The sequence below is a fragment of the Alligator mississippiensis genome, chromosome 1, assembly GCF_030867095.1.
Source record: "Alligator mississippiensis isolate rAllMis1 chromosome 1, rAllMis1, whole genome shotgun sequence".
In the NCBI taxonomy this organism is placed as follows: domain Eukaryota; kingdom Metazoa; phylum Chordata; order Crocodylia; family Alligatoridae; genus Alligator; species Alligator mississippiensis.
In genome coordinates this window covers 193,850,321-193,877,330 of record NC_081824.1, presented here as the reverse complement: position 1 = coordinate 193,877,330, position 27,010 = coordinate 193,850,321, and the positions used below count along the sequence as shown (strand labels likewise).

General features: G+C 46.3%; 2 long non-coding RNA genes across 2 annotated transcripts in view; one reads left to right on the top strand and one right to left on the bottom strand.

The window, feature by feature from the left end:
* LOC132245700 (uncharacterized) overlaps nucleotides 1-26,476 on the bottom strand; it is a 40,134-nt gene extending 13,658 nt beyond the window's left edge. The window contains exon 1 of the long non-coding RNA XR_009457398.1: nucleotides 25,927-26,476. This is a non-coding gene — a long non-coding RNA (uncharacterized LOC132245700). The remainder of the gene's footprint in view (nucleotides 1-25,926) is intronic.
* LOC132245699 (uncharacterized) lies at nucleotides 1,519-22,498 on the top strand. The gene is made up of 3 exons (XR_009457397.1): nucleotides 1,519-1,602; nucleotides 20,239-20,425; nucleotides 21,019-22,498. It is a non-coding gene; the product is annotated as an uncharacterized LOC132245699 (long non-coding RNA).
* Nucleotides 26,477-27,010: the final 534 nt, after the last annotated feature.

The following is a 27,010-nucleotide window of genomic DNA, read 5'->3' as shown; positions in this document are numbered from 1 at the left end:
TTTGTTGATCTACTTCTGCTAATCTTCACTGCTTTTTTTTGTGCTTAGTTATCCTAGCAGTTTACAGATGCATATTTTATCTGAATAAAGGTGGACAATTACTGCTAAAATATATTTTTCTGTGAATACAAAATGCACCTCATTCAATTCTTGTAAACAAAGGGACAAATAAGTTTAAAGTCATGCATGTTTGTGGAGAGACTGAATACTAAGCTATTTCCACAGGAGAACTGGGGAAAATTAATTTCAAATTTCTAATCATAAGTATTTGAACTGGAAAGCCTACTTAAAATCATGTGCATTCCATTAGGGAATAGAAGTATGCCACATGACGTGTGTCAAATAAAGAAAATCCACTGAAATTTTAAATATTTAGAAGAACGTACTTGACAACAATCTAAGTACTAGTCACAGTTATTTGGCAAGTGAATTTGAAAAATGAAAGAAACAGAAAAATTAATCTGTTCACAGACAATTTATAAACAGAGAGGAATAATTTTTCAATTAAGCTATTTGTTATGAATTATTTGCATAATTCTGTATCTCCAAATCCTTTACAGCTATTAATTAGAGATTTTCTAAGATGCATTCAAAGGGAGCCTAGCTTCTATTGGCACTTTTAACAAACTCCTCTCAAGCCACTAAACATCTCTGTGAGGTGATTTGGGTTAGTTGCACCCACGTTATAGATGGGAACAACAGGCTGTTGCAGGAGTCAGAAATAAGACCCAGGCCTCCTACTGACAAACTGGGTCAGCCATTAGGCTAAACCTCTATTGCCATGGACTTGCCTTCAAGACATGTCCTAAGCTTAGTTTTATAAACCAATGCTTTTATTTCCCTAAAAGCTGAAGGGCGGGGGGAGGAGGATCTGAAATAAATCAGCTTCCATTTTTGTTTGCACAAATTGAAAATGATTAGTTGTAAAATAATGACCAGAAGGGAGAGATGAGATCTAATAAATTCTAGACTTTGTGCCTAAACTCTAATAAATCCCTGTAAACTCATGAATACTAGCTGTAAATTCACAAAGTCTTTTATAAATATATTCAGACAACCATAACTATTGTGATTCTTCTGGGCACACCTGTAATTAAAAGCATTATTCATTTGCGGTAGTAGTAGCACACCTGGGTTTTTCAGGAGGAAGAACAATCACAGTTAATGACATATGTTCAAAAGTTCATTTCTGTGTACCACATCAGTCATGGTTGTTTCTGCATTAAAAAGTAATTCTTTCCACCCCCAATTTTCCAGTAACAGTTCATCCTTCCCAACTTGGTTTATATCATCAGATATGAACTGCAACTGGACTAACAACAGCTATTTAAATCTGGGAAAGAAACAAAGACCAACTAAAACACTGTTCTTCTAAAATAATGATAGCAATACAAATTGTAAAAGTGTAAGAGCCACTCTTTACAAACATAGGAAATGCTGGACTGAGTCACATCCAAAGTCCAGTAACTAGTCTCTAACAGTAGTTAAAACGAGATGCTTCAGAGAAAGTTGTAACACTGCCAGGATAAGGAGATGTGAGATAATCTGCCTTCTGAATAGATCTTCTTGGTCATCTTCAGCAAGGAAATTCTAATTCCTGAGGTAAAGCTTGATATTTATAATATGAGGGAGCAGGAAGAGATTGTTAATTGAATCTATTGTCTGATAAGTTTCAGTGCCATTCAGTTAATATGGTTGCAGAATATTAAGAGGAGTTTTGGCAGAGAAGTTACCCTGTTAATATACTGGTTAACATCAGAGAGTAAGATATTTGCTGTATGTTATTTGCCAAACTCCCTTATCTACAAATACTAATTCTCAGCCATTTTCTTTGTAGTTCTATTAGCAGAAGGGATTTTTCTAAGATGTAACTTCCAGCAGGCATACAGTCAGGCTGTTTTTGCTGAAGTGTTTAATAGCTGCTAACAAAACATGGAGAAGACTGGACACAATTATGTAGGGCAATAGAACATCCAAAACTTTCACTGCACTTAGGAATTATCTGGGGAAGAGATGAGACAGTTCAGCTGAATCAGTGTCTTGGACTAACATAGCTGTCAGGAGGCAAGATACCAAAATGGAGAAAAGCACACAGGCTTCAGAACAATTCATAAAAGAGAAGGAATGATTCAGGCGCTCCCACAATGTAAATGAACAGCCAGGTGCAGGCTTCTAGTCTCACAATTCTTGGATATCAACCAAGCCAGCAGTTAGGCAATTTTACTAACAGCTTTCCTAGCAAAAAAGGACTGTCAGAAGTTTTGTGGCTAAACACACCTAATGATTCTATCACGGGAAGAAAGCAGAGACAAATACCAGAATGCTGTCAAAATGCTGCTGCTCAACTTGAAGGATAAAGCAAAAATGCTATTAAAGCACTAGAATCTGTTCTTTATAAGGACACTGATATTTAGTTCCCCAAGTCTTTAAAAAGAGAATTCTGATCCTCATTAAATAAGACTTTGCCATGAAGATGTTGAAAGTTTATTTTTTATCCTAGTCTGTAGGTTAGGGGGTTGCAATCTCTTTATGACTGAATTAACCTGCATTTTTGGAAGCAGAAGATTCTGTGCTGAGCTCATTCAAAGGCCTGACTTTGAAATGAAAAACTCCGTCCCTTCAATTAGGTTCCTTAATTTTTTTGTAACCAAATACACAATATTTACTTTGTTCGATTATAAAATAAAAAAAAAAAAGAGAACTAGTTAAAAATAAACCCAGAAACCATACAAAACTGTATGTGCATTTCTCTTCTACTTATGGTCTAAACATTCTTACGACAGAAACTTCATCCACACCTCAGCTTTAAAGGCTGTGGGCTCACAGTTTCAAATCTCTGCCTTTCCTTGGGGAAGCATATCTCCTCGGGGAAGCATCCATCCCTCCTCTTACAACTTCCACAAATGTTCCTGGAAGAACCTGTTCAGAAATCCCAGCAGGGAGGCTAAAACTAGGGCTTCAAAGTGAATGGCTCTTATTTTTTTGTAGTATATTCTTTCTCAAGGATTAGTTGAGGGATGTCAGGTGGAGTCATTATTTGGCTTTCCTGTTTGTTTCCAAAAGCCTCCCATGAAACTCTGCCAATATAATTGTACAGTAAATATCACAGTAGATTAAAGTATTCATAAGTAGTCACCAGTCATTTATTATTCCATCCATCAAACAAAATACACCAGGACTTTTCAGAAGATAGAAGCCAGATGTCTAGCTGGTGAACTGCAGCCTGTAGGACTATGCAAATTTATTCTAGCTAAAATTTTGTTCCTATGTAGATTAGAAGCAATAAGGGTTAAACACATTTCAGTTTGCATGAAAAAATATTTAAGAAATGTAGGACAACATGGTGCACTAAATTACCAGAATAGGGGAGGGTCAGGGGCAACCCTTTAATTCTGCTGTCTGTTAGCTGCTCTTGGTAATGAAGCTCCTATTTCTCAGCCCTACAGATTTTTTTTTTAGCTCATTCCAATGATGTTATATTGGTTTTATTGCAATCTTAAACTCAACAATACAGCCCTAGGCCCCTAACATATTAGTCAAGCTTCTCGTTTCTTTTCAACTGGAGAAAAATATGTGTTGTGTTATATGTGATGATGCACTTTACCATGTGCACTCCCCTTTTCAGAATTCTAGAGCTGTACATGTGGAGGGTTATCTAGCTGGTAAGAGTGAGACGTTTCAACTTCATGTGGTAAGGAAAGGAAGCCAGACCAGAGATCCAAAGGTACATGAATTCAATAGCAGCAATTTGGTAGACTGCAGCGGGAAGAAGAAGTGAAGGCAGAGACGAGAAACTGATTTTAGGTGCCCCACGGTGGTTTAGTTCTGTGGGAATCCCTGGCCCTAGCTCTATGGATTCTGTTCAATCACTAGTTTCTTCAGGCTCCCCAGGTCAGTTTAGTTGCCTAGGGTTACAGAGCAAAAACTGAACCACTAAATAATTCCTTATAAATACAAATAGCTTAGAGGCTGTGAAGTACAGGTAACATTCCTTATAAAACAAATGTCTCCCCCAAGCAATAGCTGTTAAGTGTAATAAATGCAGAACCTATGGGCTGTATAATTTTTTTTTCAGGGAAGCTCATGCCCGAGTTAGCTCCAGGGGGAAAGGTACAATTCTGCATAAGCAGCTCTTTTGCATCTTTTCCATTGATTTATTCCTCTTCTTATCACATAGTTCATGGAAAATGGGGCCTATTTATAATGCCAGCATATTTAAGCATAGAATAAACCACCTGAGACCAAGATTATTCAACTGCATCTTTAACACAGGGCCAAGGAGGAGTATACTCATGAATAGAATCAATTTACTGTGGTCAAAAATAGCATAATTACTATAGCTATACAGCCATTTACAAGCCATTAGGGTAACCCTCTGCCACTGCAGAAATTTCAGCAAGTTATTAAATTTAATCTACTTTGAGTGCCACTATTATATAGTCCATCAAGTTTGTGATAGGTCCAAATGATAAATGAAGATTGCTGCAAGAAAATGGCTTTTGAGAATTTTCATTCAAATACAGGCCCAGTGTTAATGAATGAATGTGGGGAATACTGTTCCCTTGTGTTCCATCTAGATACTCTAAACATTGGTAGGACTATAACCTAATAACATTAAGATTTCTCTTTAGTACATTCTATTTCCTTCATGTACACATTCCAGAATAAGAGCTACTTTTACCTTTGTTTTGTCTAAATCTGAAATTATGTTCCTTTTACCTGCCTTCTTTTATATATATTTCTAACAAAGTCCTCTGGATCTTATGTTTTTCATATGTAACCTACTGCACTTCAGTATATGTTGTCCCCCCCCCCCCCTTTTTATTGGCAGATCTTTGGCAGCAGATAACAACCTACAGCCATTAACAGAGCTCTTCTTAGCTCAAATAGTAGAGATTTATGATGTTAGCACTGAAGATCAGAGTTCAGCTTGAAGAGATACACTTCCCTAAACTGATCTGCCATAGTTCTTTGATCCCAAACTGAAAAGATTTCTAGATAGGAGAGAATCACTGACCTTAGTGTTTATGTTTTAACTTTTCTATGAAAATGACTGTCAATAAAGGTATTACCAGTTAGTGCCAGTTGTGAAGATGGCTATTATTATGTGGACAGGTACAAGGACAAGATTAACTTATTTCACAAATGTGTATCATATAGGTTACTATTTGCTTATATTTGAACTAGAGTCTGAGAAGGGAAGAGCTCTGTATCTAGTTATTAACCTAGTCTAACTAGGCTGAACAGGGCTTTAGAAAGCTACACAAGTCCTATCAAACCTGACAATGTTTTGAAATGAAGTTTACACTGGGTGTGTCTACACAAGATGCTATGGCACCATAGCATCTATTGGCAAAAACTGTGATGCCACCGCTACATTGCCGTAGCAACGTGCTCCCTCATTATAGCACATTGCTATGGCAATGTAACAGCCAAAAATAACTGCATATGGCTGGCCTGGAGTAGTACAGTCTGTTACTGTGCTGTCTTTTTAGTACTTCCAAAAGAAAGTGCTAAATGATGGCACAATAGCAAAGGTGCCATACAGTCATGTATAGACACACCCACTATAACCTAAATGTAACAAAGCAAAGGAAATTTAGTGTGGGGATTAAAGTTGTGGCAGAATGCCACCTCTGTCTCTCCCCAAAAAATCTGCTGCATGACAATTTGGTTAATATGGGCTCTTTAGGTAACCCTGAGTTATAACCTGAGTTGGATACATTCCTGAGGAAGGGGGGAAACCTACTCCTTCTGCCTATGTGACTGGCATCACATACCTGGGTAAGGGGCTTATGCTCCCTATTGTTAAGCAATGCCATCCTGATTGGGAGGGGGCTAGAGACTCTGTCAGTCTGACCAGCAACCAGTGATGCATTTCAAATTGGTTGGCTGGCAGTGAACAGGTGCTGGCCTCCATTGGACCAGGGAAATGAGGTCATAAGGGCTATATAAGTTAGGGACTGCCCAGGAGGAGGGGAGTAGCCATGGTGAAAACTCAGAGAGAGAGAAGAGCTGAACCATCTGAAACTTGCTCTCTTGCTTGAAACTCATGATCAATAAATTGCCTGCCTCCAGAGGGAATCTTCACCTGCCTCTGAATGATGTTTGTGAGTAAGCTACCTGAGATCTAACTAGATATATAGCTTGCAGTAACTCAGATGTGTGATCAAAGGCTACCCCAACCACCCTGTTTGCTCTATGGGATTTTTCTGATACCACTCAACTCTGTACCCTACTCCTTCTAACCAATAAAGTTCTCCTTTGTACCTAGTATGGGAGACTTACTGGGAATGGGTCTAGATTATACCTTGGGGTCCCCTTGGTTCGGCTGACTAAGAGAGACCGCTACTTGTGCTTCTGACTGAGGGAAACACCCCATGTTCTTGAAGTGAGTCAAGTACCCTCAAGACCCTCAAGGGCTACTAGGCCTGTGTTTCCCAGGGGGCACAGTGCCAGGATCAAGCCTGTCCCTGGGTGGTGGCAGCTATACCCCCAGGTTGGTGGGTATGCTCCAGGAAGGGGTTCAGCCAGACATGAGGTGCCCCCAGGGAGGCACTTGGAGCCTGGAAGGTGGTTGGGCTCAGTAAATGGGTGGCTCAGTGCAGGAGCACCCCCTACTGGCCCACCACAAAAGCCTTCATACTTTAATTTCTCTTTAAACACCACTGTTACTGATGTATTTGAATACCTTCATTGTTATGGAAATAATTCACTGTGGGCACAGCAGATCAAATTTCTACTTTCTTATATAAAACTCTTTTTGGCTATGCTAAGAATTCTGTGCATGTTAACTGGGTCAATGTAATAATGATTCTGACTCTAGTTACATTCAAATTGTCAGTTTATGAAAATATTTCAAACCAAACATGGTACTTATGGGCATATACTAGCTTCTAGATATAAATGTATTTAAAAATATATCCTCTGAAGATCAGATGAATGTATACAGTCACCATTTCAGTCTAACACTCTTATCCACACCAATAATATGATTCTTTAAAGATAAACTAGTCATTCATTATATTCTACAAGTAAACCAAACACTCTGTTTTAGAGTTATTAAACTGTAAAAAGAGTAAAAGTGAGTTACTTGTAAATAATACTGTATTCCATTCGCATCAGCAATCCAAAACTCTGTCATTTATACAAAGAGTATTTGTATAGATTTAAGAGACTTAAAAACCTTCATATGTAGAATATTAGTCTTGTAGTATGATTAATAATAATCATTGCTAATACTGTATTGCTTTATGTGAAGATCTTCCTAGTGCAAAAATACTTCAGTGAGAAACCAGTTTTCATGAACATTATGTTGAGAGGATGTATTAAAAAATGTTACTTTAAATAAATTGCTTTTGCAGATTCAAGTTATTTTTAAGCACCACTACTCCTTTCTGACACACAGTTAATCAAAATTTAATTTATAGAAGTAATTTACACATGTCCAAGGTGTGACTAATATTATACTGTTTTGACTGGCTAGATAATCTAGACAAGAAACAAAGCAAGAAGAGGAATAGGATATAATAATAAAAAATTGCCTACGTCCTGTTAGAAAGAGAGTTAGACACATACACACACACTTACACTCTTTCACAAATATCACTCTATCTTAAAGGTATGCAAGGATGTATGTCTAGAAAAGGAGTCATATTCTCAGTTGGAGATGGCAGGGTTCTGTTATTATCAATTATATGAATGGACTTCATGGTCCCAAATATTATAAATCAACTCACAACAATCAAATGAATTTCTGTCCGTCTGTAAAAGTATTGCAGTTAGAGGATGAAATTTTTGTGAAAATGCATCTTTGCCATTGTTTTAACTCTTAGGAGAGCTGTGTGATGAAGACATTTAGCCTACTCCTGGCACTGTATGGACATGGTTGTACCATTTCTGGTGCTCCATTGTTACCTGGCAAAGCAAGTGTATTGTGTGGATGTGGCCTTCCTGTCTTACAGTCCTTTGGCATTTGTGAAATAGGTTTGTTGCAGTTTTGGATCATGACCAAAACCATTACCAGAACTGGCAATCTCCAAAAAGAGGCCAGGAAAGGAATTGACCATTGATTCAGAACCATCTTCCTAGCCTGATCTTGTAGTATATTGTAGGAAGGGTGTGAGAAATTTCCTTGCAACTGCCCACGCTGCCTTTGTTCCCTGTGGAGAGAGAATAAAAAAGTTAGTCTACATGGCAGCCACAGGCTTCTAAAACCTATTAAGAAAAATCTAACAGTCATCTCAGTGCCCACATATTTTTCTTGACAGAAGCTCATATTTAATTGGCCACTTAGCAGTGTATATTTTATATTTTGAGAAGCAACATTTAATAGAATTCATTCACCTATCAAAAGAAAATGGTACGGACATCATTTAATTTGTTTTACCCTTTCTACAATGAGAGCTCTCTGTATTACCATAAAACCTCTTCCAGTCTTCCTAATTGAATAGTTCTTATCACCCAGTCTATGACTGATTACACTGCCATGACTCTTATAATCAAACCACAGAAATTTAGATCTTAGAGTATATACAATGGTTCCTAAACTGTTTCTTCTCCCTTATCTGTGCCCTGCTCTCCATTCAAACATCTTTACTATTGCGTAGATCAGCAGTTCCTAACCCTGGGTCACAACCCAAATGAGGGTCGCGGAGGCAATGTGCCGCACAGAAAAGATGAGCAGTGCCCCATGCCAGGAGCTCCCCTGCCCCTGGGCCACCGCACTTCACTCCCAGCAGTGGGTCGCGGAAAAAAAAAAGGTTGGGAACCACTAGCCTAGATAGATTCTCCACTCCTCTTAGCTAATGGATGCAAGATATATCCATAGAGTCCCTTATCTCTCTCTCTTCAGGCTTGTGACTCTCCGATTTGCAGAGAACCAAACAGTTTAAGGAAGTAGGTTTCAAAGGCTGGCTTCTGGAGCATTGAGCTGCCATCCTGTGGCACATCAGCTGGCGAAGGTGTCCATAAGGGCTGGAAAGCATGGCCAGCTTATTGAACACTATCCAGTGTGAGCAAGGGAGTAGAGTTAATACCTTATGTCACTGCTCAAAGACTTCAGGGTGAAATGGCAGGCATCTATTCCCTGTACCCTCTCAGAATGCTAGGGATATCATAGACTCGGAGTCATAGAAAAGTAGTGTTTGGAGGACCCTCTAGAGGTCATCTAGTCCAACCCCCTGCCTGAGGCCAGATCAGTCCTATCCAAAACAACCCATACAAAACCACTGTCTAACCTATTAGCAAAACTACACAGTCAACCCTGACACAAGACATAACACCCTGATCTGCCACAGGTAAAGTAGGGGAACCATGATGTCCAGTGGTTTGCTGCTGCAAATATTAAAAATTGCTCAAGAGATCCAAGGAAGAACCCCCCCCCCCCCCCCCCCTTACTACAGAGTAAGGCAAAAAACCCCGCAGTCTGTACCAAACTGACGATAAGGTAAAATTCCTTCATGACCCCAAATGTGGCAATCAGTCTGACCCTGAGCAGAGGGGCAAGACCCTCTAGCCAGGAACCTCTGGGTTTAAATCCCAGCAGAAGCACTGGCACATGCCAGTCACAATCCCCAGCTTTAGCTGCAGAAAACACCCAATGCCTCTGAGGAAAAGTTGAAGAAAAAGAAATTAAAAATCAAACACCCTGACACCTAGCAAAACCCAGAGGCATGGGAAATAGTACAACACAAATCATCCTAGACCAATGCCACCTCTTCTTGAATACCTCCAGTTACAGAGATTTCCCAACTTCCTCATGCACTCTATACCACTGCCTCACTGATTCTAACCAGTGAGGGCCAAAGCTACCATGGAGCTGAGGATGGCATCCCAAGTAAAGGACAACAAGAAATTGTTTTTTAGATATATAGGGAGTAAAAGGAAGACCCAGGGAGGAATAGGACCCCTGCTAAATGGGCAGAAACAATTGGTGACGGACAGGGGGGACAAGGCTGAACTCCTCAATGAGTTCTTTGCCTCAGTGTTCCTAAGCGAGGGGCACGACAAGTCTCTCACTGGGGTTGTAGAGAGGCAGCAGCAAGGTGCCAGCCTTCCATGTGTAGACCCTGAGATGGTGCAGAGTCACTTGGAAGAACTGGATGCCTTTAAGTCGGCAGGCCTGGATGAGCTCCATCCGAGGGTGCTGAAGGCACTGACCGACATCATTGCACAGCCACTGGCGGGAATATTTGAACGCTCGTGGCACATGGGCCAAGTCCCAGAGGACTGGAAAAGGGCCAATGTGGTTCCCATTTTCAAGAAGGGGAGGAAGGAGGACCCGGGCAACTATAGGCCAGTCAGTCTCACCTCCATCCTTGGCAAAGTCTTTGAAAAACTTATCAAGGCTCACATATGCGAGAGCCCGGCAGGACAAATTATGCTGAGGGGAAACCAGCACGGGTTCGTGGCAAGCAGATCGTGCCTGACCAATCTAGTCTCTTTTTATGACCAGGTTACGAAACGCCTGGACGCAGGAGGAGGGGTGGATGTCATATACTTAGACTTCAGGAAGGCCTTCGATACGGTATCCCACCCCATACTGGTGAACAAGTTAAGAAGCTGTGACTTGGATGACTACACAGTCCAGTGGGTGGCGAATTGGCTGGAGGGTCGCACCCAGAGAGTCGTGGTGGATGGGTCGGCTTCAACCTGGAAGGGTGTGGGCAGTGGGGTCCCGCAGGGCTCGGTCCTTGGACCGATACTCTTTAATGTCTTCATCAGCGACTTGGACGAGGGAGTGAAATGTACTCTGTCCAAGTTTGCAGATGACACAAAGCTATGGGGAGAAGTGGACACGCCGGAGGGCAGGGAACAGCTGCAAGCAGACCTGGACAGGTTGGACAAACGGGCAGAAGACAACAGAATGCAGTTCAACAAGGAGAAATGCAAAGTGCTGCACCTAGGGAGGAAAAATGTCCAGCACATCTACAGCCTAGGGAATGACCTGCTGGGTGGCACGGAAGTGGAAAGGGATCTTGGAGTCCTAGTGGACTCCAAGATGAATGTGAGTCGGCAGCATGACGAAGCCATCAGAAAAGCCAATGGCACTTTATCGTGCATCAGCAGATGCATGACGAATAGGTCCAGGGAGGTGATACTTCCCCTCTATCGGGCGCTGGTCAGACTGCAGTTGGAGTACTGCGTGCAATTCTGGGCGCCACACTTCAAGAAGGATGCGGATAACCTGGAGAGGGTCCAGAGAAGGGCAACTCATATGGTCAAGGGCCTGCAGACCAAGCCCTACGAGGAGAGACTAGAGAAACTGGACCTTTTCAGCCTCTGCAAGAGAAGGTTGAGAGGCGACCTTGTGGCTGCCTATAAGTTCATCATGGGGGCACAGAAGGGAATTGGTGAGTATTTATTCACCAAGGTGCCCCCAGGGGTTACAAGAAACAATGGCCATAAGCTAGCAGAGAGCAGATTAGATTGGACATTAGGAAGAACTTCTTCACAGTTCGAGTGGCCAAGGTCTGGAACGGGCTCCCAAGGGAGGTGGTGCTCTCCCCTACCCTGGGGGTCTTCAAGAGGAGGTTAGATGAGTATCTAGCTGGGGTCATCTAGACCCAGCACTCTTTCCTGCCTATGCAGGGGGTTGGACTCGATGATCTATTGAGGTCCCTTCCAGCCCTAACATCTATGAATCTATGAACCATGAAGAAGTTTTTCCTTATATACAATCTAAACCTACTTTACTGCATCTTCAAATCACTGGTCCATGTCCTACCCTCTACAGCAAGAAAGAAGAGGTGTTTTTTCATCCTCTTTATCCAGCCCTTCAAGTATTTGAAGACTGCTGTCATGTCTCCTCTTAAGTGCCTTTTCTGGAATCTGAACAGGCCTAGCTGCTTCAGCTTCTCCTTGTATGACATGCTTTCCAAGGCCTTTATCATTTTTATCACCTACCTCTGGACCCTCTCTAACTTCTCCATGTACTTTTAAAAATTGGAACCCAAAACTGCACATAGCACTCCAGATGTGACCTAACCAGTGCCAAGTAGAGAGGCACTATCACCTCCTGTCTCTTGCACCAAATGTTTCTATTGATGTAGTTCAAAGTTGCATTTGCCTTTTGTGCAGCCGCATCACACTGAAGACTCATAGGGTGTGTCTACACATGCAAGCATGTGCATTTGCAGCAGCTCAAATAGAAGATTCCCAGATCCTTCTCTACAGTGCTGCCAGCCATTAAGGTGTCACCCATTTTGTATGAAACTGAACAGCTCTCCTGCTGGTCTGGTGATCATAGGAAGTACACACTGGAAGCTAGGGGGAGTCAAATGTCTACCAGGCTCAATAATTTCTATTCATCTGTCCTTAGAAACCTCCAAGAAACAGTGGAATCCATACTCACCAGGCCCATAGCTGTGAAGTGGTTCAATAGCACAAATCCAGCACATTTTAAGATGATTTAGCTGGAAGGGAGCTGAATATTTGTTTGTTGCTGACAGACTCCAAGTACTTCAAGTAGAGATGGAACCTGAAGAACTTTACATGTCTGTTGTAGGATGGAGTCACTGCTCCTGTTACTAGGACTCTGACAATGAGTGAAAGGCAGAGGAGCTGGCAGGTAATGAGCTCATTGATGACACTGGACCCGGGGAGATAAGGACCAATCAGAAGAAGAAGTGTTCTGAGTCATATAAGCTCCTCCCATGCAGTAAGAGTAGCTGAGGGGGAGCAGTCTGATGCAGGACGCTGCAGGAGAGGGAGCTCCAGTACAAGGCAGCAGTGGGGAGCAACGCACTTAGTGCCTAGGGAGGACTGGATGATAAAGATACAGCCAGGGAAAACCTCTAGCTGAAGGGGAATGTAATAACTTGGGTTTGAAAGGGATTCGTTTGCATACTGTAGCCCGGGTACACCCAGGGGGTGTGCCCTGTCCTCTAATGACAATTGTGGTGGTCAGGCAGGGGGCTGAGGAAGGGGTCAGCTACTAGAGTGGTTTCCTTCCCTCTCTATAGAGCTAGGCCAAAACCAGATACTTAACTATGTACAATTTATTACAAGAATAACTACAGATGCTTAATATAAAACATAGAATGTTTACAAGGCTTAACATATAATACTATATATAATATTTCACAATTCACATATAATACTAAATATGAACCAAATAACTTACTGACCAACCTGATAATGGGTGGTTGGACCCAGAAAAGTATTACGTGAACAGGCCGGGGACGAAAGGGTTACGGGGCCTTGTTCCTCCTTCTCCTGTCTCTCCCTCCGTTGACAGAAAACACCAAGGAGGCAGTATAACAAATAAATGCTTTACTCACACTTTCGTATAGGTGGTTTCCTTTACAGCAGTTTCAAGAATAAACTCGTTGTTAACTCGAGAGCTCTAATTCGGTTGTGATGGGGGCGTCTGGGGGGAAGGGATTTCATGGACACAAGACCTCCGGTGAGGGTGATCAGGCCTCTCCGATATAGCGTGGGTCCCAGCTTTTTGGCGCGCGCGCTTTTCCTTTTAAACGGGCTGCATCCGCCCGCCCCCTGCCAATCAGCCTGGGACTGCCGATCTCTCGGCTATCAGGCCACGCCCACTACTTCCCCCACGCCACAAGCACAACTTGCTCTCATGCTTGGCGTTTGGTCATTTATATTTTCTTTTTCTTTATCACATGCCCCCTTGATGAAATGCCAAGCTCTAACATAGTGAGTAAGTGGATATATACAAAATTGAAACATACAAAATACAACATCTAATACAAATACATAATAAGGATCAAAAGTGTAAAATTTCACTCGAGACTTATAAATAAGTCAGATAGTTAGTCAGTAATCCAACCGTGTCTGTCTAAATGCAGCACAGCGGTTTTTTGCCGGGGTCGTCGCCAATGGGTTCACTCATGGTGACAGTTGTCCCGAATACGAGTTTCACACCATGTCATGCATCGACGACTTCATACCATTTTAGGCTGGAAAACAAAACTTGGGGTTCGTTAGTAACGTATACTAAACTGTGCTACGTCGACTTAGCCAATTATGGTGGGCCAAGATGGTGCGTGTGGGTGAGACTGCTTCAAGAGAGACAAAATAGGTATTCGGGTACTCGCCGGGTTTAAGTACAACATCGGGAGCTGGAGTTGGGCGCTTGCTGGTAGCTGTGGGAATGGCTAGCCACACTGTTTCTTGGGATGAGTAACATGGCTTCCAAGGCGGACGTGGCACCGGGGTGTGTTCATCCCACAAAGCTTTAGTGGCGTTCATGGCAATTAGTACATCATTGTTGTACTTGGTCCATTTTCCTTTCGCCTTAACTGTTCCTTGTATAGTCCTATCTGGTGCTCCACGACGCCATTGGACTGTGGGTGATAGGGTAGACGGTGATGCCACTGAACATTATGCTCTATCGTGAACCGCTCTAAGCCTTTGGAGTTAAAAGGTGGTCCTCCATCAGAGTGTATGATGTGGGGCACTTGCCAATGGGCGAAAGCGAGCTGTAGGCATCCTTGAATTACGGGAGCGGTGGTCTTCCTCGTGGGGAGGACGAGGATTTGACGGGTTCCCAGGTCTACGATTATTAGCCCCTTGTTTGGTGGCTTGGCTCCTGGGAGTGGCCCGAGCAGGTCCACTTGCCACACCTTACCTGGAGCAAAGTGTGCCGGGTCATAGGCGCCCTTTTGGTGCTTGCGGTGCACTGGTTTTTCTCATGCACAGGCAGAGCAGGCTTGGATTATTCTTTTCCATTGTTCTATGCTCGGTCCTTCGTCGCTTTGCTCCTTCCAGCGAGCTTGCGCCCTCTTTGCTCCAAGGTGTCCCCAACGCTCGTGGAGCCAAGCGAGGAAGGGGTCGGTGTCTATGATGTCAATGGTGTGTAACTGAGGTATGTCCTTTTGGTTCACGGGTCCTCAATGTGCCAGTAGCTGATCTATGACGGCATGTACGGGGTCCGTGTCAGGTCGGTGAGAGCGCGTGTGCTTGATTAAGGGACGAACAGAGAAACGTAGTAAAGTGGCCTTGACATCGCCCCAGATGGTTGTGTGTTCTGTAGCTTGTGCCATTCCGGTGACAATTCTGTATGTATACTCTGAGTCTACGGCTATGATGGGTACCGGAAGCGTCCCATCGTGGTGACGGTAGGTGTGTTTAAGAGCTAGTTGAAAGCCTCATAGTTCAGATGCTTGGACCGACTCTCCTGGATGGGACGTTTGGAGCTCGTAGTCGTGACAGGGTCACAATAATATCCATATCCTCCGCCATCACGGGATGTACCATCTGAAGCTATCCACACCGGGGATGTGGTCCCATACAATAGTACAGTGGGATCATCTTCTTTGGCGGCTGGAATCATTTCTCTGTCAATGACTTGCCATGTCGACCAGTAATACTGGTGACGAAGGACTAGGGCGCTCCAAGTTTTTGCCGTGCCCTGATACTCCGGGTGGATTTTGCTGGGGTTAAGTAATCCCAGTGTGGTGCCGCTGGGTGCAACAAGTACACCTGGGCTCGTTGCGAGGTGTTCTCCTAGTTGAGCCGCGACCATGGCTTTCCCTAGACAACCATACCGATGTTGGTGGCTTTTGAGTGTGCGGTGACCAGTGTACGCGAGGTTTCCTGTTTCAGCGTCACTGGCTGTAAACCAGACATGCTCCGTGGTGTAGCCCACATGAACTGCCAGAAGATTGCCGGCGGGGGGTGTGATCAGACACATCTCTTTAACCTCTGTCATGACTTTTTCCAGCGCGGCTTGGTCACGCTCACTCCATGGGACTCTGCGTCGTGTTTTCTTGCGAATTTGGTGTTGCAACCGTTGGATAATTTTTAAATGTGATGGCATTATGAAATTGCGGAACCAATTTAGCTGGCCTAGCAGGCCTTGAAAGTCTGCCTGTGTGGTCGGTCAAAGTGAGGACAACTCAGGGGCAGCATTGTGTGCCATCCCCGATTGCCATTGTCCTGTGAATCGTGTCCCCAAAAACTTAATGTTTGAGGATGGCTCGCTCACGGACTTGGCCGGGTTTACCGTCCATCCTTGATTGCTCAGGTGGTCCTTTAGGTCCACAGTGGTGGTGCAGACCGTGGCACAATTGTGCCCCATAATGACAATGTCATCGACATAGGTCCAGATGCGAACATCTGCGGTCTTTGGGCGGGGACGAACAAAGCTGTCGATCGTCCCATTCATCGCTGTGGCTGCTAGTGCTGGTGTGTTGCGGTAACCTTGTGGACAAATCTTCCAATTTGTCCGTCTATGCACATATTAAGGATCCCATGCAGGTCATTTATAGGGATCGAATAAAACATGTCCTTTAAGTCTAGTGTGGTGGCAAACCACTCTCCGCCCCTCTGCATCTCGGTTATACCATTGAGGATGTCTGTGACGGTTTGTGCAGCGGGCATTTGGAGCGGGTTACAGCGATGATTCGCTTGTCGGTAGTCCACCACTAGACGAGCTTCCGTTGGTTTTCCCGGTTTGGGAATGCCCCATCCGGCCAAAAGGTAGGTGGAGGATTTTTTGGGCTGAATGCACCCTCGCTTGCACAGGTCAGCCAAGAGGTTTCGGATCTGGGGCTGCAGGTCAGTGTGCGTTGGGATTGGCTGATACCACCAGGGTGTAGGGTTTGCTAGCATTGGCTGGTGTTTTTCGCCTGGTGCCACAGTCAACGGGAGTGCTAGGTATATGGCGTTCTTTAAGGCCAATGCTTTTATTGCAGGGATGCCCAAGATGTTTATGCCCCCTAAGACTCCATACAGGGCCCTTTTGTTGATCCAAAACTTGACCACGGGCGAAGATGTCGTGGCATTTAGCCCTTGTACAAAGATGACTTTGGATGTCTTGACATGGGGCGTTTCAGGTTTCAACACGTTTACTTGGGCCCCCGTATCTAGCAAAAAGCGTGTAGGGGTAGGGGTAGAATTTGCAGTTGCGCTCACACTATAGGTTGCGTGCCGGCGTTCATCATCGGGGGGTCAGCCGTCTCTGGCCGCGTCGACGGCCACTACTCGTTTTTTTCTCTGTCTGGCTCCTGCCCGCTAGACTTAAAGCCTAAGTTCAGCGCCAGTGTTCTTTGCCCCTCATCTCCTAACCCACGAAGCTGATTCTTTGTCAGGCCGCTTTTGCTTAGCAGAAAGCCAAACATGGTGTGTTCCTCAGGTGTGTGGTTCGGTGGTTGTCCGCGCGGCGAGCGATCAGTTCGGGGTTTTCTAGGCGGTGCTTTCCACGCTCCCACCGCCTGTACTGCCGCTGGCGGGGTGAGCTTGGGTTTTGTTTTCCGCACTGTGGTGAGCTTTCCCAGGGTACTTAGGATGTTCCCTATCGGTCCCCCTACCAGTGGGTGTAATAACAAGCGGAACATGGGTGTATTTGTACCTCCGTAAATTTCAACACAGGCTTCTACTGCTGACACAGACACAAGGACCTTGCCAGGATCATGACACCAGTGATGTGGCCAAATACTGTTTGCCTGGTGTGGAGTCAGGGTCAGTGGATACTGTCCGGCGTCCCAGGTTAAGTAACTGGCTCCAGCTATTGCATACAGGAGCTGTGCGGGCGATGAGTCATCGGGTGGATCTGCATGCCAAGCATGAGTTCGGCTTAGCAGTGCTGGAACCACGGCAGCACACAGAGGGATTGGCCAAACCCGGTTGCGTAGTATTTGAGTCGTGTCGCTACACACTCCTCCACTCCATGCGGGTTGGCGCATTAGGGTAGTACACTCCTCAGGGTCTACTAAATCTGACCCGTGTTCTAATATTAATCATCCCAACCATATCACCAGTGTTTCACCCGGATTTAGTCGGGTCTCTTTTGCCAACTCTTGGAGTTCCCCTCTGGTGCGTGTGCGGAAGGTAGTGAGGGTGCGGGTTCCCATGCCATCAACGACAGTTTTCACTAAGGCTAGGGGGTTCGCATCAAGAATGGGTGCGCCTATGTCAGCGGGAAGGGTGGAATATAGCTGCGGTGGGGTGTTAAACGGGGGCGGTTCCTTGGGCAGGGCCGACGGGGTTTCGCTAGTGTCGGGGTTTCCCGCCCGGAACTTTTCGGCCACTCCCTCTTCTTCCTCCGCGGCGCCATCTTTAAGCGGTGGCTCGGGCTGTGCGGCACTCTGCTGCGCGGCCGTCCTAGTCAGCGTATCTATCATGCTGGCTTGGTTTGCCATGTGTTGTAGTAGGGTGGTCACCGAGCGAAACAGGATATTAATCATCTTTCCCTTATTCCACTTTTGCCCTGTCCACCCTGTGGTGTCCCGCCCATCAGTCTCAAGACTCTCACGGAGTGCCGTTAGAATTTCACTTTCAGTGCCCCTGGGATCAAGGTTGGGGCATCTGAATTTATCGGGGGGGGGTTTCGCAGCCACTCCCCTCCTTTAGGTACTGGATGCACCTGGTGTACTCTTCCGCAAGAGTGTGGTCATCTGTGCCTGTAGGCTTGACACGGCTAGGTAATGCCTCTGGTTTTGTGTCGGGCGGGTGGTAAAGAACCGCGGGGCTGGAAAGGAGGCATCCTAGGGCTGCGGGGCTGAGGCCGGACACGACCCATTCTTTAAGTGGCTCCCCGCTGCCCTCAGTCGGGTGGATGGAGACATAGCCCCCTATCTTCCCGTCTTGCCCAGCTTGATGGTATGCCATGTGGGCCCATAAAGTATCAGCGTCCGTGGTCGGGGGCCGGTGATGGTTCCCCCACAGGCAATACCTGACTAGCCTGTCAACGTCTCCTTCATTCCCCTTTTGCCCCGAGGATCCTGTTTGTGATGCCGTGACCAAGCTGACGATGGGTGGTTGGACCCAGAAAAGTATTACGCGAACAGGCCGGGGACGAAAGGGTTATGGGGCCTTGTTCCTCCTTCTCCTGTCTCTCCCTCCATCAACAGAAAACACCAAGGAGGCGGTATAACAAATAAATGCTTTACTCACACTTTCGTATAGGTGGTGTCCTTTACAGCAGTTTCAAGAATAAACTCGCTGTTAACTCGAGAGCTCTAATTCGGTCGTGATGGGGGTGTCTGGGGGGGAAGGGATTTCATGGATGCAGGACCTCCGGTGAGGGTGATCAGGCCTCTCTGATATGGCGTGGGTCCCAGCTTTTTGGTGCGCGCGCTTTTCCTTTTAAACGGGCTGCATCCGCCCGCCCCCTGCCAATCAGCCCGGGACCGCCAATCTCGCGGCTATCAGGCCGCACCCACTACTTCCCCCACGCCACGAGCACAACTTACTCTCATGCTTGGTGCTTGGTCATTTATATTTTCTTTTTCTTTATCACACTTACAACCTGTACAACACAATTAACATATAGGGATATTAATATCCCAAGTAACGTAACCATAATACTTCTTTAAGCCTTCACAAATATCAATATCAATATACACATTGAGATATTAAAACAAATAAACCATATAAACCACCTTAAAGAATATCCCTAGCTATATAGCCCCTAACACGATGACCTCAAAATAGGGAGTGCGCTCAGCACCTCCCTGAGGGGTTTCCCCGAAGCCCTCCCCTTTAGGGCCCTGGGATGTGGACATGCCCCTCCTGCAGTGGAGGATGGAGGAGGCAGACCCTCCTCACCCATGTCAGTCTCCCCTGTGGGGCCCATTTCCCCAGTAACTCATACTTCCTCTCTGGAGTAGTCAAGGCTCATCCCCTGGGGGCTGAATCTGCAGGAGCCTCTCCCCAGTGGCACCTTTGGCTGTCTGCAATGGCCTGGTGCCCTGCACTGGGCACCCAGAGCTCTCTCTCTCTCTCTGTCTTGGGAGCCAAGCCCTTGTAGGCTCTGACTCCCTGGTCTCACACCGGGAGTTCTCCCCTTTCCCAGGCCCTGCTCTGGGCACCAGGGCTCTTTTAGTTAAAAGTGTAGCCACACTGCGGGGCTCTGGTCACTTGGTCTAGGGCTGGGGCTAACATGAGCAGCTGCGAGCTGCTTGCAAGGTGATCCTCCATGTGCCGACCTGCGCACCGGGTGAGGCCCAAGGAGCTGTGAGCTGCTCCTAGGGCCAGCCCTCCATGTGCCAATCTGCACACTGTGCTGGCCCTGAGCAGCCTCAAGCTGCTCCCAGGGACAGCTCTCTGTGTGCTGATCTGCCCACCAACTGCCCAGCTGCTTGCTGGGTTCGCAGGCTCAGGCCACCTCAAGTGGCTCCTAGAGCCCGATCCCCATGCACCAATTTGCATGCCACTGAAGCTCAATTAGGGTCCCAAGGACGGCCATCTCTGGAGCTCCTCTCTCCTCACTATCCCTTCTCGTCTCTCCCCAGCCTGCTGAGCATGCTCCCCTTTTATACTTTTCAGGAGCTCCACCCCTGAAGTTCTCCAGACCTGACTGGTACAGTTCCAATTCAGGTCCAGCTGCAACTTGCCCCCTTCCTTCGGAAAAGGGTGGGGCATTGCTTCCCTGTGCTGCCTCCAGATTGTTGGTGGGCTCCACCAATCAAACAGCAGACCCTCGATCCTGGGACTCAACCCAAGGTCTGAAAAGGTAAGCCTGCTACAATAGCCACCGGGCTGATGTTTGTTTTGATGACAACCAGAGGTTTGGGTTGTAGCTGTGAGGGGATGGAGGAGGGCACAGATAGGGTGCTTGAGAGTTTCCTTTGATAGTAAATACCTGATAGTGAATTGTGACAGAGCAGGTGTGCCTCAGCCAGGGGAACTGTTAGGAAGGATGGTGAAAGACTGAGGGTTGCACTGTAGACACAGTCAGTGGGCAGGGCCAGATAGTAAAAGAGGATAATAATAATAAAAAAAAAGATAAAAAAAAATTTAAATGGTGTTGACGCAGAGTGCTGCAAGGGCCCCTGCCTGGGGGGCACCACCTTCCCAGGGCTCCTCTGTGGCCTCCACCAAGATGGAGCCCACGGGGGAGCTGGTGTCATCCTGCCCACTGGCCTGCAGGAGATGCCCAGAGGGGCCGGGGGGGGGGCAGGGAACGGGGGACCCCACACCTGTCCTGCAGGTGCCCATCTTAGGGCCTTGGAGGCACAGGTGAGGGAGCTCCAGGAGGATGTTAGTCGGCTGAGGGGGATCAGAGAAGCAGAGGATGAAATTGATGGGTATTTCCTTTCCCTGCAGAGCCATGCACCAAAGAGAGAAGCACCTCAGGAGGTGACCTCCACAGCAGAATGGGAGAAGGTTCCCTCCAGAGCCAGGGCTGCTCACAGCGGTGCACTACCAGTTCTCCCAGTCCAGCTGGAGAACAGGTATGAGGCCCTGGCAACACTGGAGGAGGAAGGAGAGGAGGCCACTCCATGCACTGAACAGACTGAAGGAGGCAAGTTGACCCGAAAGAAGAGACGCCGAGTGCTCGTCAGAGGGAACTCCATCCTGAGAGGTACAGAGGGTCCCATCTGTTGCCAGGATCCTTGACACGCAAGGTCTCCTGTCTGTCTGGAGTAAGGATTCAGGCTGTGACAGAGGTGATCCTTGCCATTATCTGGCCCACTGATTACTACCCCATGGTACTAACTCATGTGGGCACTAATGATATTGCCAGGAGAAGCCCAGATCATCTGATGAGGGACTACCATGCTCTGAGGGGCAAGCTGAAGGAGACAGGGGTCACAGGTGGTCTTCTCATTGGTCCTTCCAGTGAGCAGATGTGGACGGCACCATAAGACCTGCATCAGAGAGGTCAATTTGTGCCTTTGGGAATGGTGTCTCGAGGCGGGCTTCGGCTTCTTGGACCATGACCCATACTTCAAGACAAGAGACGTGCTTGGGTGGGATGGGCTTCACCTCTCCCTCAAAGGTAAGCAACTCTTTCAGGTTGGCTGATCTCTTCCAATGGGCTTTAAACTAGGTTTATTGGGGGAAGGGGAGGATGAGGTTAGAGGGAGCCTCAGAACACCAAACCAAGTGTCCCCCACAAGAACAGCCCAGCCAAGACTGATGACAATCACAAGAAGTACCCAGGTAAGAGACAGGGGCCCAGATAGTCCTGGGATTAGGTGGGTGGTGCATACACCTTCAGGAGGCCTTAAATGCCTCTACACTAATGCTCGTAGTATGGAGAACAAGCAGGAGAAATTTGCCCTCCTGCTAGCTAACACAAACCCAGACATAGTGGGGCTCACTGAAATGTGGTCATCATGGGTCAGGTCAGGTCAGCTCGCGGAGGTAGTTAAGTCAAAGGATGTGGTCATCATGGGTGACCTAAACTATCCAGACATCTACTGGGAAGAGCAGCCAGCCAGGTCTGACCACTTACATAGGTTCCTAGCTGAGTTACAGGACCTCCATCTAACCCAGGAGGTGCACAGTCCCACCAGGGGAAACGCCTTGTTAGATCTGGTCCTGGCCACAAACGACGACCTGGTGAGGGGACTGCGGGTGCTCGATCACTTGGGCGATAGTGATCATCCCCTACTGGAATTCACCATCCAGCTCAGGGTGGCAAAGGCCTGCAGCAAGACAACAGCCCTGGGACTTCAGGAGGGTGGATTTCATTGAGCTAAGGAGATGAGTCAGGGAGGCACTGAGGCCCCAGAGGGGTGGGGAGTTGGGAGTCCAAGAAGAGTGGTCGTTCCTGAAGGAGACGATCCTCCAAGCCCAAAGGGTGGCAATCCCAACACAGATCAAAGAGGGCAAGAGTGCTCAAAAGCCCCCATGGCTCACCAGAAACATCCAGGAACATCTCAAAGCTAAGAAGGAGGCATACACCCAATAGAAGTGAGGGGCCATCACCAGGGAAGACTATACCTCTGTTGCTCAGGATTGTAGGGAGGCTGTTAGGAAGGCCAAGGCGGAGATGGAACTGGGACTAGCAACCTGGATCAAGAATAACAAGAAATCCTGTTTTAAATACATAGGGAGTAAAAAGAAGGTTCCGGGTAATGTGGGGCCTCTGCAGGACACACTAGGAAATCTGGTGGTCTCACCACATGACAAAGCTAACCTATTTAATAATTTCTTTGCCTCCATTTTTCTGAGTAGGGACCAGGTCATTCCCGCCCCCAGGATCCCCGATGGTCCTAGGGGAAGCACAGCCAGGCCCAGGGTCAGAGAGGACCTAGTCAGGGAACTTCTGGTGGGACTGGACGTGTTCAAATCAGCAGGTCCTGATGACCTCCACCCCAGAGTGCTGAGGGAATTAGCAGAGGTCATTGCGGGACCCCTGGCACAGCTTACGAGCACTCATGCTGCTCTGGCAAGGTGCCAGAGGACTGGAAAAGGGCCAATGTGGTCCACATTTTCAAAAAAGGGAGGAAGGAGGACCCAGGAAATTATAGGCCTGTTAGTCTTATCTTGGTCCTGGGGAAGCTCTTTGAGAAAATTATCCAGGTGCACATCTGCGAGGGGCAAGCAGGGGAGTGTATGCTTAGGGGCAACCAGCATGGGTTCATTTTGAGGCAGGTCCTGTCAGACCAACCTGGTGGCCTTCTACGACTAGGTCACAAAATCCTTGGATGCAGGTGTCATGCTTGACGTAGTCTTTCTGGACTTTAGGAAGGCCTTTGACACTGTCTCTCACCCCATTCTTGTTAAGAAATTAGGAGATTGTGGTGTCCATGCCTACACAGTCAGATGGGTCACCAATTGGCTGGAGGGCCGCACCCAGAGGGTGGTGGTGGCTGGGTCATTTTCGACCTGGAGGGATGAGGACAGAGGGGTCCCCCAGGGCTCGGTCCTTGGGCCCACACTGTTCAACATCTTCATCAGTGACTTGGATGAGGGGTTGAAAAGCACCCTGTTCAAATTCACAGATGACACTAAGATGTGGGGAGAAGTGGGCACGCTAGAAGGGAGGGACAGGCTGCAATTGGATCTGGACAGTTACAGAGGTGGGTGGATGAAAATAAGATGGGATTCAATACTGACAAGTGCAGGGTACTGCACTGAGGAAGAAAGAACCAGCAGCATACCTACAGGCCGGGGAACTCCCTTCTCAGCACAGAGGCAGAAAAGGATCTTGGAGTCATTATAGACTCTAAGATGAACACGGGCCAACAGTGTGGGGACGCAGTCAGGAAGGCTAACCGCACCTTGTCATGCATCCACAGATGCATCACGAGCAGGTCCAAGGAGGTGATCCTCCTCCTCTATGCGACATTGGTCAGGCTGCAGTTGGAGTACTGTGTCCAGTTCCAGGCACTGCACTTCAGGGGGGATGTGGCCAGCATCGAGAGGGTCCAGAGGAGGGCCCTTCACATGATCAGGAGGCAGCAAGGTAGGCCCTATGGGAAGAGGCTACAAGACCTGAACCTGTTTAGCCTCCACAAGAGAAGGCTGAGAGTGGATCTGGTGGCCGTCTATAAACGGGCCAAGGGAGACCAGCAGCCAATGGGAGAGTCCCTGTTCCCCCGAGCACTACTGGGAGTAACAAGGAATAACGGCCATAAGTTGATGGAGAGTAGATTCAGGCTAGATACTAGGAGGCACTACTTCACAGTCAGGGTGGCTAGGATCTGGAACCAACTTCCAAGGGAAGCGGTGCTCACTCCTACCCTCGGGGTCTTTAAAAGGAGGCTAGATAGACACCTAGCCAGGGTCATTTGACCCCAACATTCTTTCCAGCCCATGGCAGGGGGTTGGACTTGATGATCTGCTCAGGTCCTTTCTGACCCTACCAACTATGAACCTATCATCAGGCTGTGGTCAAGCGAAACCCTGACAAGACCATGAAACTTCACAGGGGCATCTCCTTAAAGAAGAATTAGATGTAGGGAAAGGATGCCCAGGCATAATATGGCAGATGGACAGGTCTGTTTACTTCACAAGGTAGGTGTGTACCTGCGAGGACTCCTCCTGTAAGAACAAACTCAACATCAAAGGTGTAGAAGGTGAACAAGGAGAGTTGAAGGTGGGATAGAAGGCCATTAGCAGGTGTGCGGACCCCTCCTAGGGTTACATTATATCCTCAGCTTGCCATTTCTTTTAGCTGCTCAAGGAGAGCTTCCATCATTCCTTTGCTAGTAGAATCTGTCACATTCAGGAATCTGCTGAAACATTCTCATATTCCATTTTCTTTTATTCACGTTCCTTAATTCTGTAGGAACAACTCTAACAATCATTGTCACCTGGTCTTGTTTACAAATGTCTTTGGTGCAATCAAGTATAATAGAATAATAGTTGGCAGCTTTCAAGCCTGAAATACACTTTTCTTGATCATTTTTTCAGGAATTTGAATACATTTCATTTTGTGTATTTTTTCTCAGAGGTTATGATCATGGATTTCCTTCAAGGTAATTCACCAGAGATGTTCTTTCATCACAAGATCATATTTGGCAAGAAACTCCACACATTTCAACAGTTTCCTATTGTGAATTGAATAAACCTTGTCTATTGAACCTCATAGGGAAATATTTTCTATTTTATGCAGCCTGATCAAATCCAGCTATCCAAAACAGCTTGCCAATCTTCTATCAGCAAATTAATCTGGCAGTGGGCTTCTTTATCAATGGTATGATCTTGCTTTGGCCTAATTTGTATGTCTCTTTCCATGATAGCTGGTCACATGATCTGGCAGTTTCTCATGTTTTGCTAGAATTCTTGTATATTTTACAGTCTTAAACACTATTCTTGGCTATAGCAAAATCTCTGGAGTTAAACAACTTGCAGCAGGAGGAGTAAATGGAATCACTTAAATAGAATAGACACTTGTGTGTTCTTCAGTTTGAAACTGACAGGAAAGATCAAACATAGCACATTTTCTTTTATTACCACCAGAAGAAAAGAAATCTACTTTCAGAAGTAGGAACACTGAAAATGTTTTCTTGGATGAATATTCAAAACTAGAAGGATTGATTCATTACTTGGAAGTGAAACAGTTGATTTAAAAAACTTAAAATTGCTTGACTTTGCTTGAATTCAGTTCTTTTGTAATATTCAGTTCTAGAAAGAAGTTTCAGACTGTCAACTTGTCACATTCAGTTTCAGCCATGAAGATTTATATTCTCACTAAAGACCAAGAGCCAACTACATGTATGCACAAATGGAAGCTAACCCAGGAACTTCTGAACAACCAGGTGCAAACTGACTTACCCAAACAGAAATTATTGCCTGTCATCCTCTGCTGTCTCTCAGCATGATCCAGAACATTGCCATTTTTGAGAGAACACAATTATTGCTTGTGAACAACAACTGTTTCACGTTTAAACTTGCTTTTTTGCTATTACTAACTTCTTGTTAGGGGAAAAAGACATGGACTTTGCCTACCCTTAAAGCCAAACCAGGTTAATAATTAGGCCTGCTGGTGCAGGGAAATGAAGGCCTTGTTTCACTATTCTAATTTCTTCTGGGAATACTGCAAACAAGAAAAGGTGGCAGTTGAAACACTGAGTGCTCTGCTAGGGAAGGGCCATTTTGATTCACACACTTCACACAGACAGTTTTCCCAAAAGATTTCCCCCATCTCTAGCTTATTTCCCCTTGGTGCTAAATACACCAAGATTCCCTTAGAGATACTGGCTTCATTTGAACTTCAGTTTCAGCATAAAATACATTGCAGTAGGGATCCATGTGAACTGAAACAAATGTTATAGACATTAGGGGTGGAAGGGACCTCAGAAGATCATCGAGTCCAGCCCCCCGCCCAAAGGGCAGGAAGTCAGCTGGGGTCATAGGATCCCAGCAAGATAAGCATCCAAATTTCTCTTGAAGGTGTTCAATGTAGGTGCTTGAACCACCTCCAATGGCAGGCTATTCCAGACCTTGGGGGCTCGGACAGTAAAGAAATTCTTCCTTATGTCCAGCCTGAAATGGTCTTCCAGTAGTTTATGATCATTCAACCTCGTCATCCCTTAGGGCTTTCTGGTGAATAAACGTTCCCTCAGATACTGGTGGTCACCCCTGATAAACTTATAGTTGGCCATCAGATCACCCCTGAGCCTGCACTTTTCCAAGCTAAAGAGCCCCATAGCTCTCAGCCTATCATCGTGAAGTCTGTTTTCCTGACCTCTGATCATGCGCATGGCTCTTCTCTGGACTCTCTCAAGCTTCTCCACATCCTTTTTGAATTGTGGGGCCCAAAACTGGACGCAGTACTCCAGCTGCAGCCTCACCGAGGCCGAGTACAAGGGGAGAATGACGTCCCGGGATTTGCTTGAGAAGCATCTATGGATGCAAG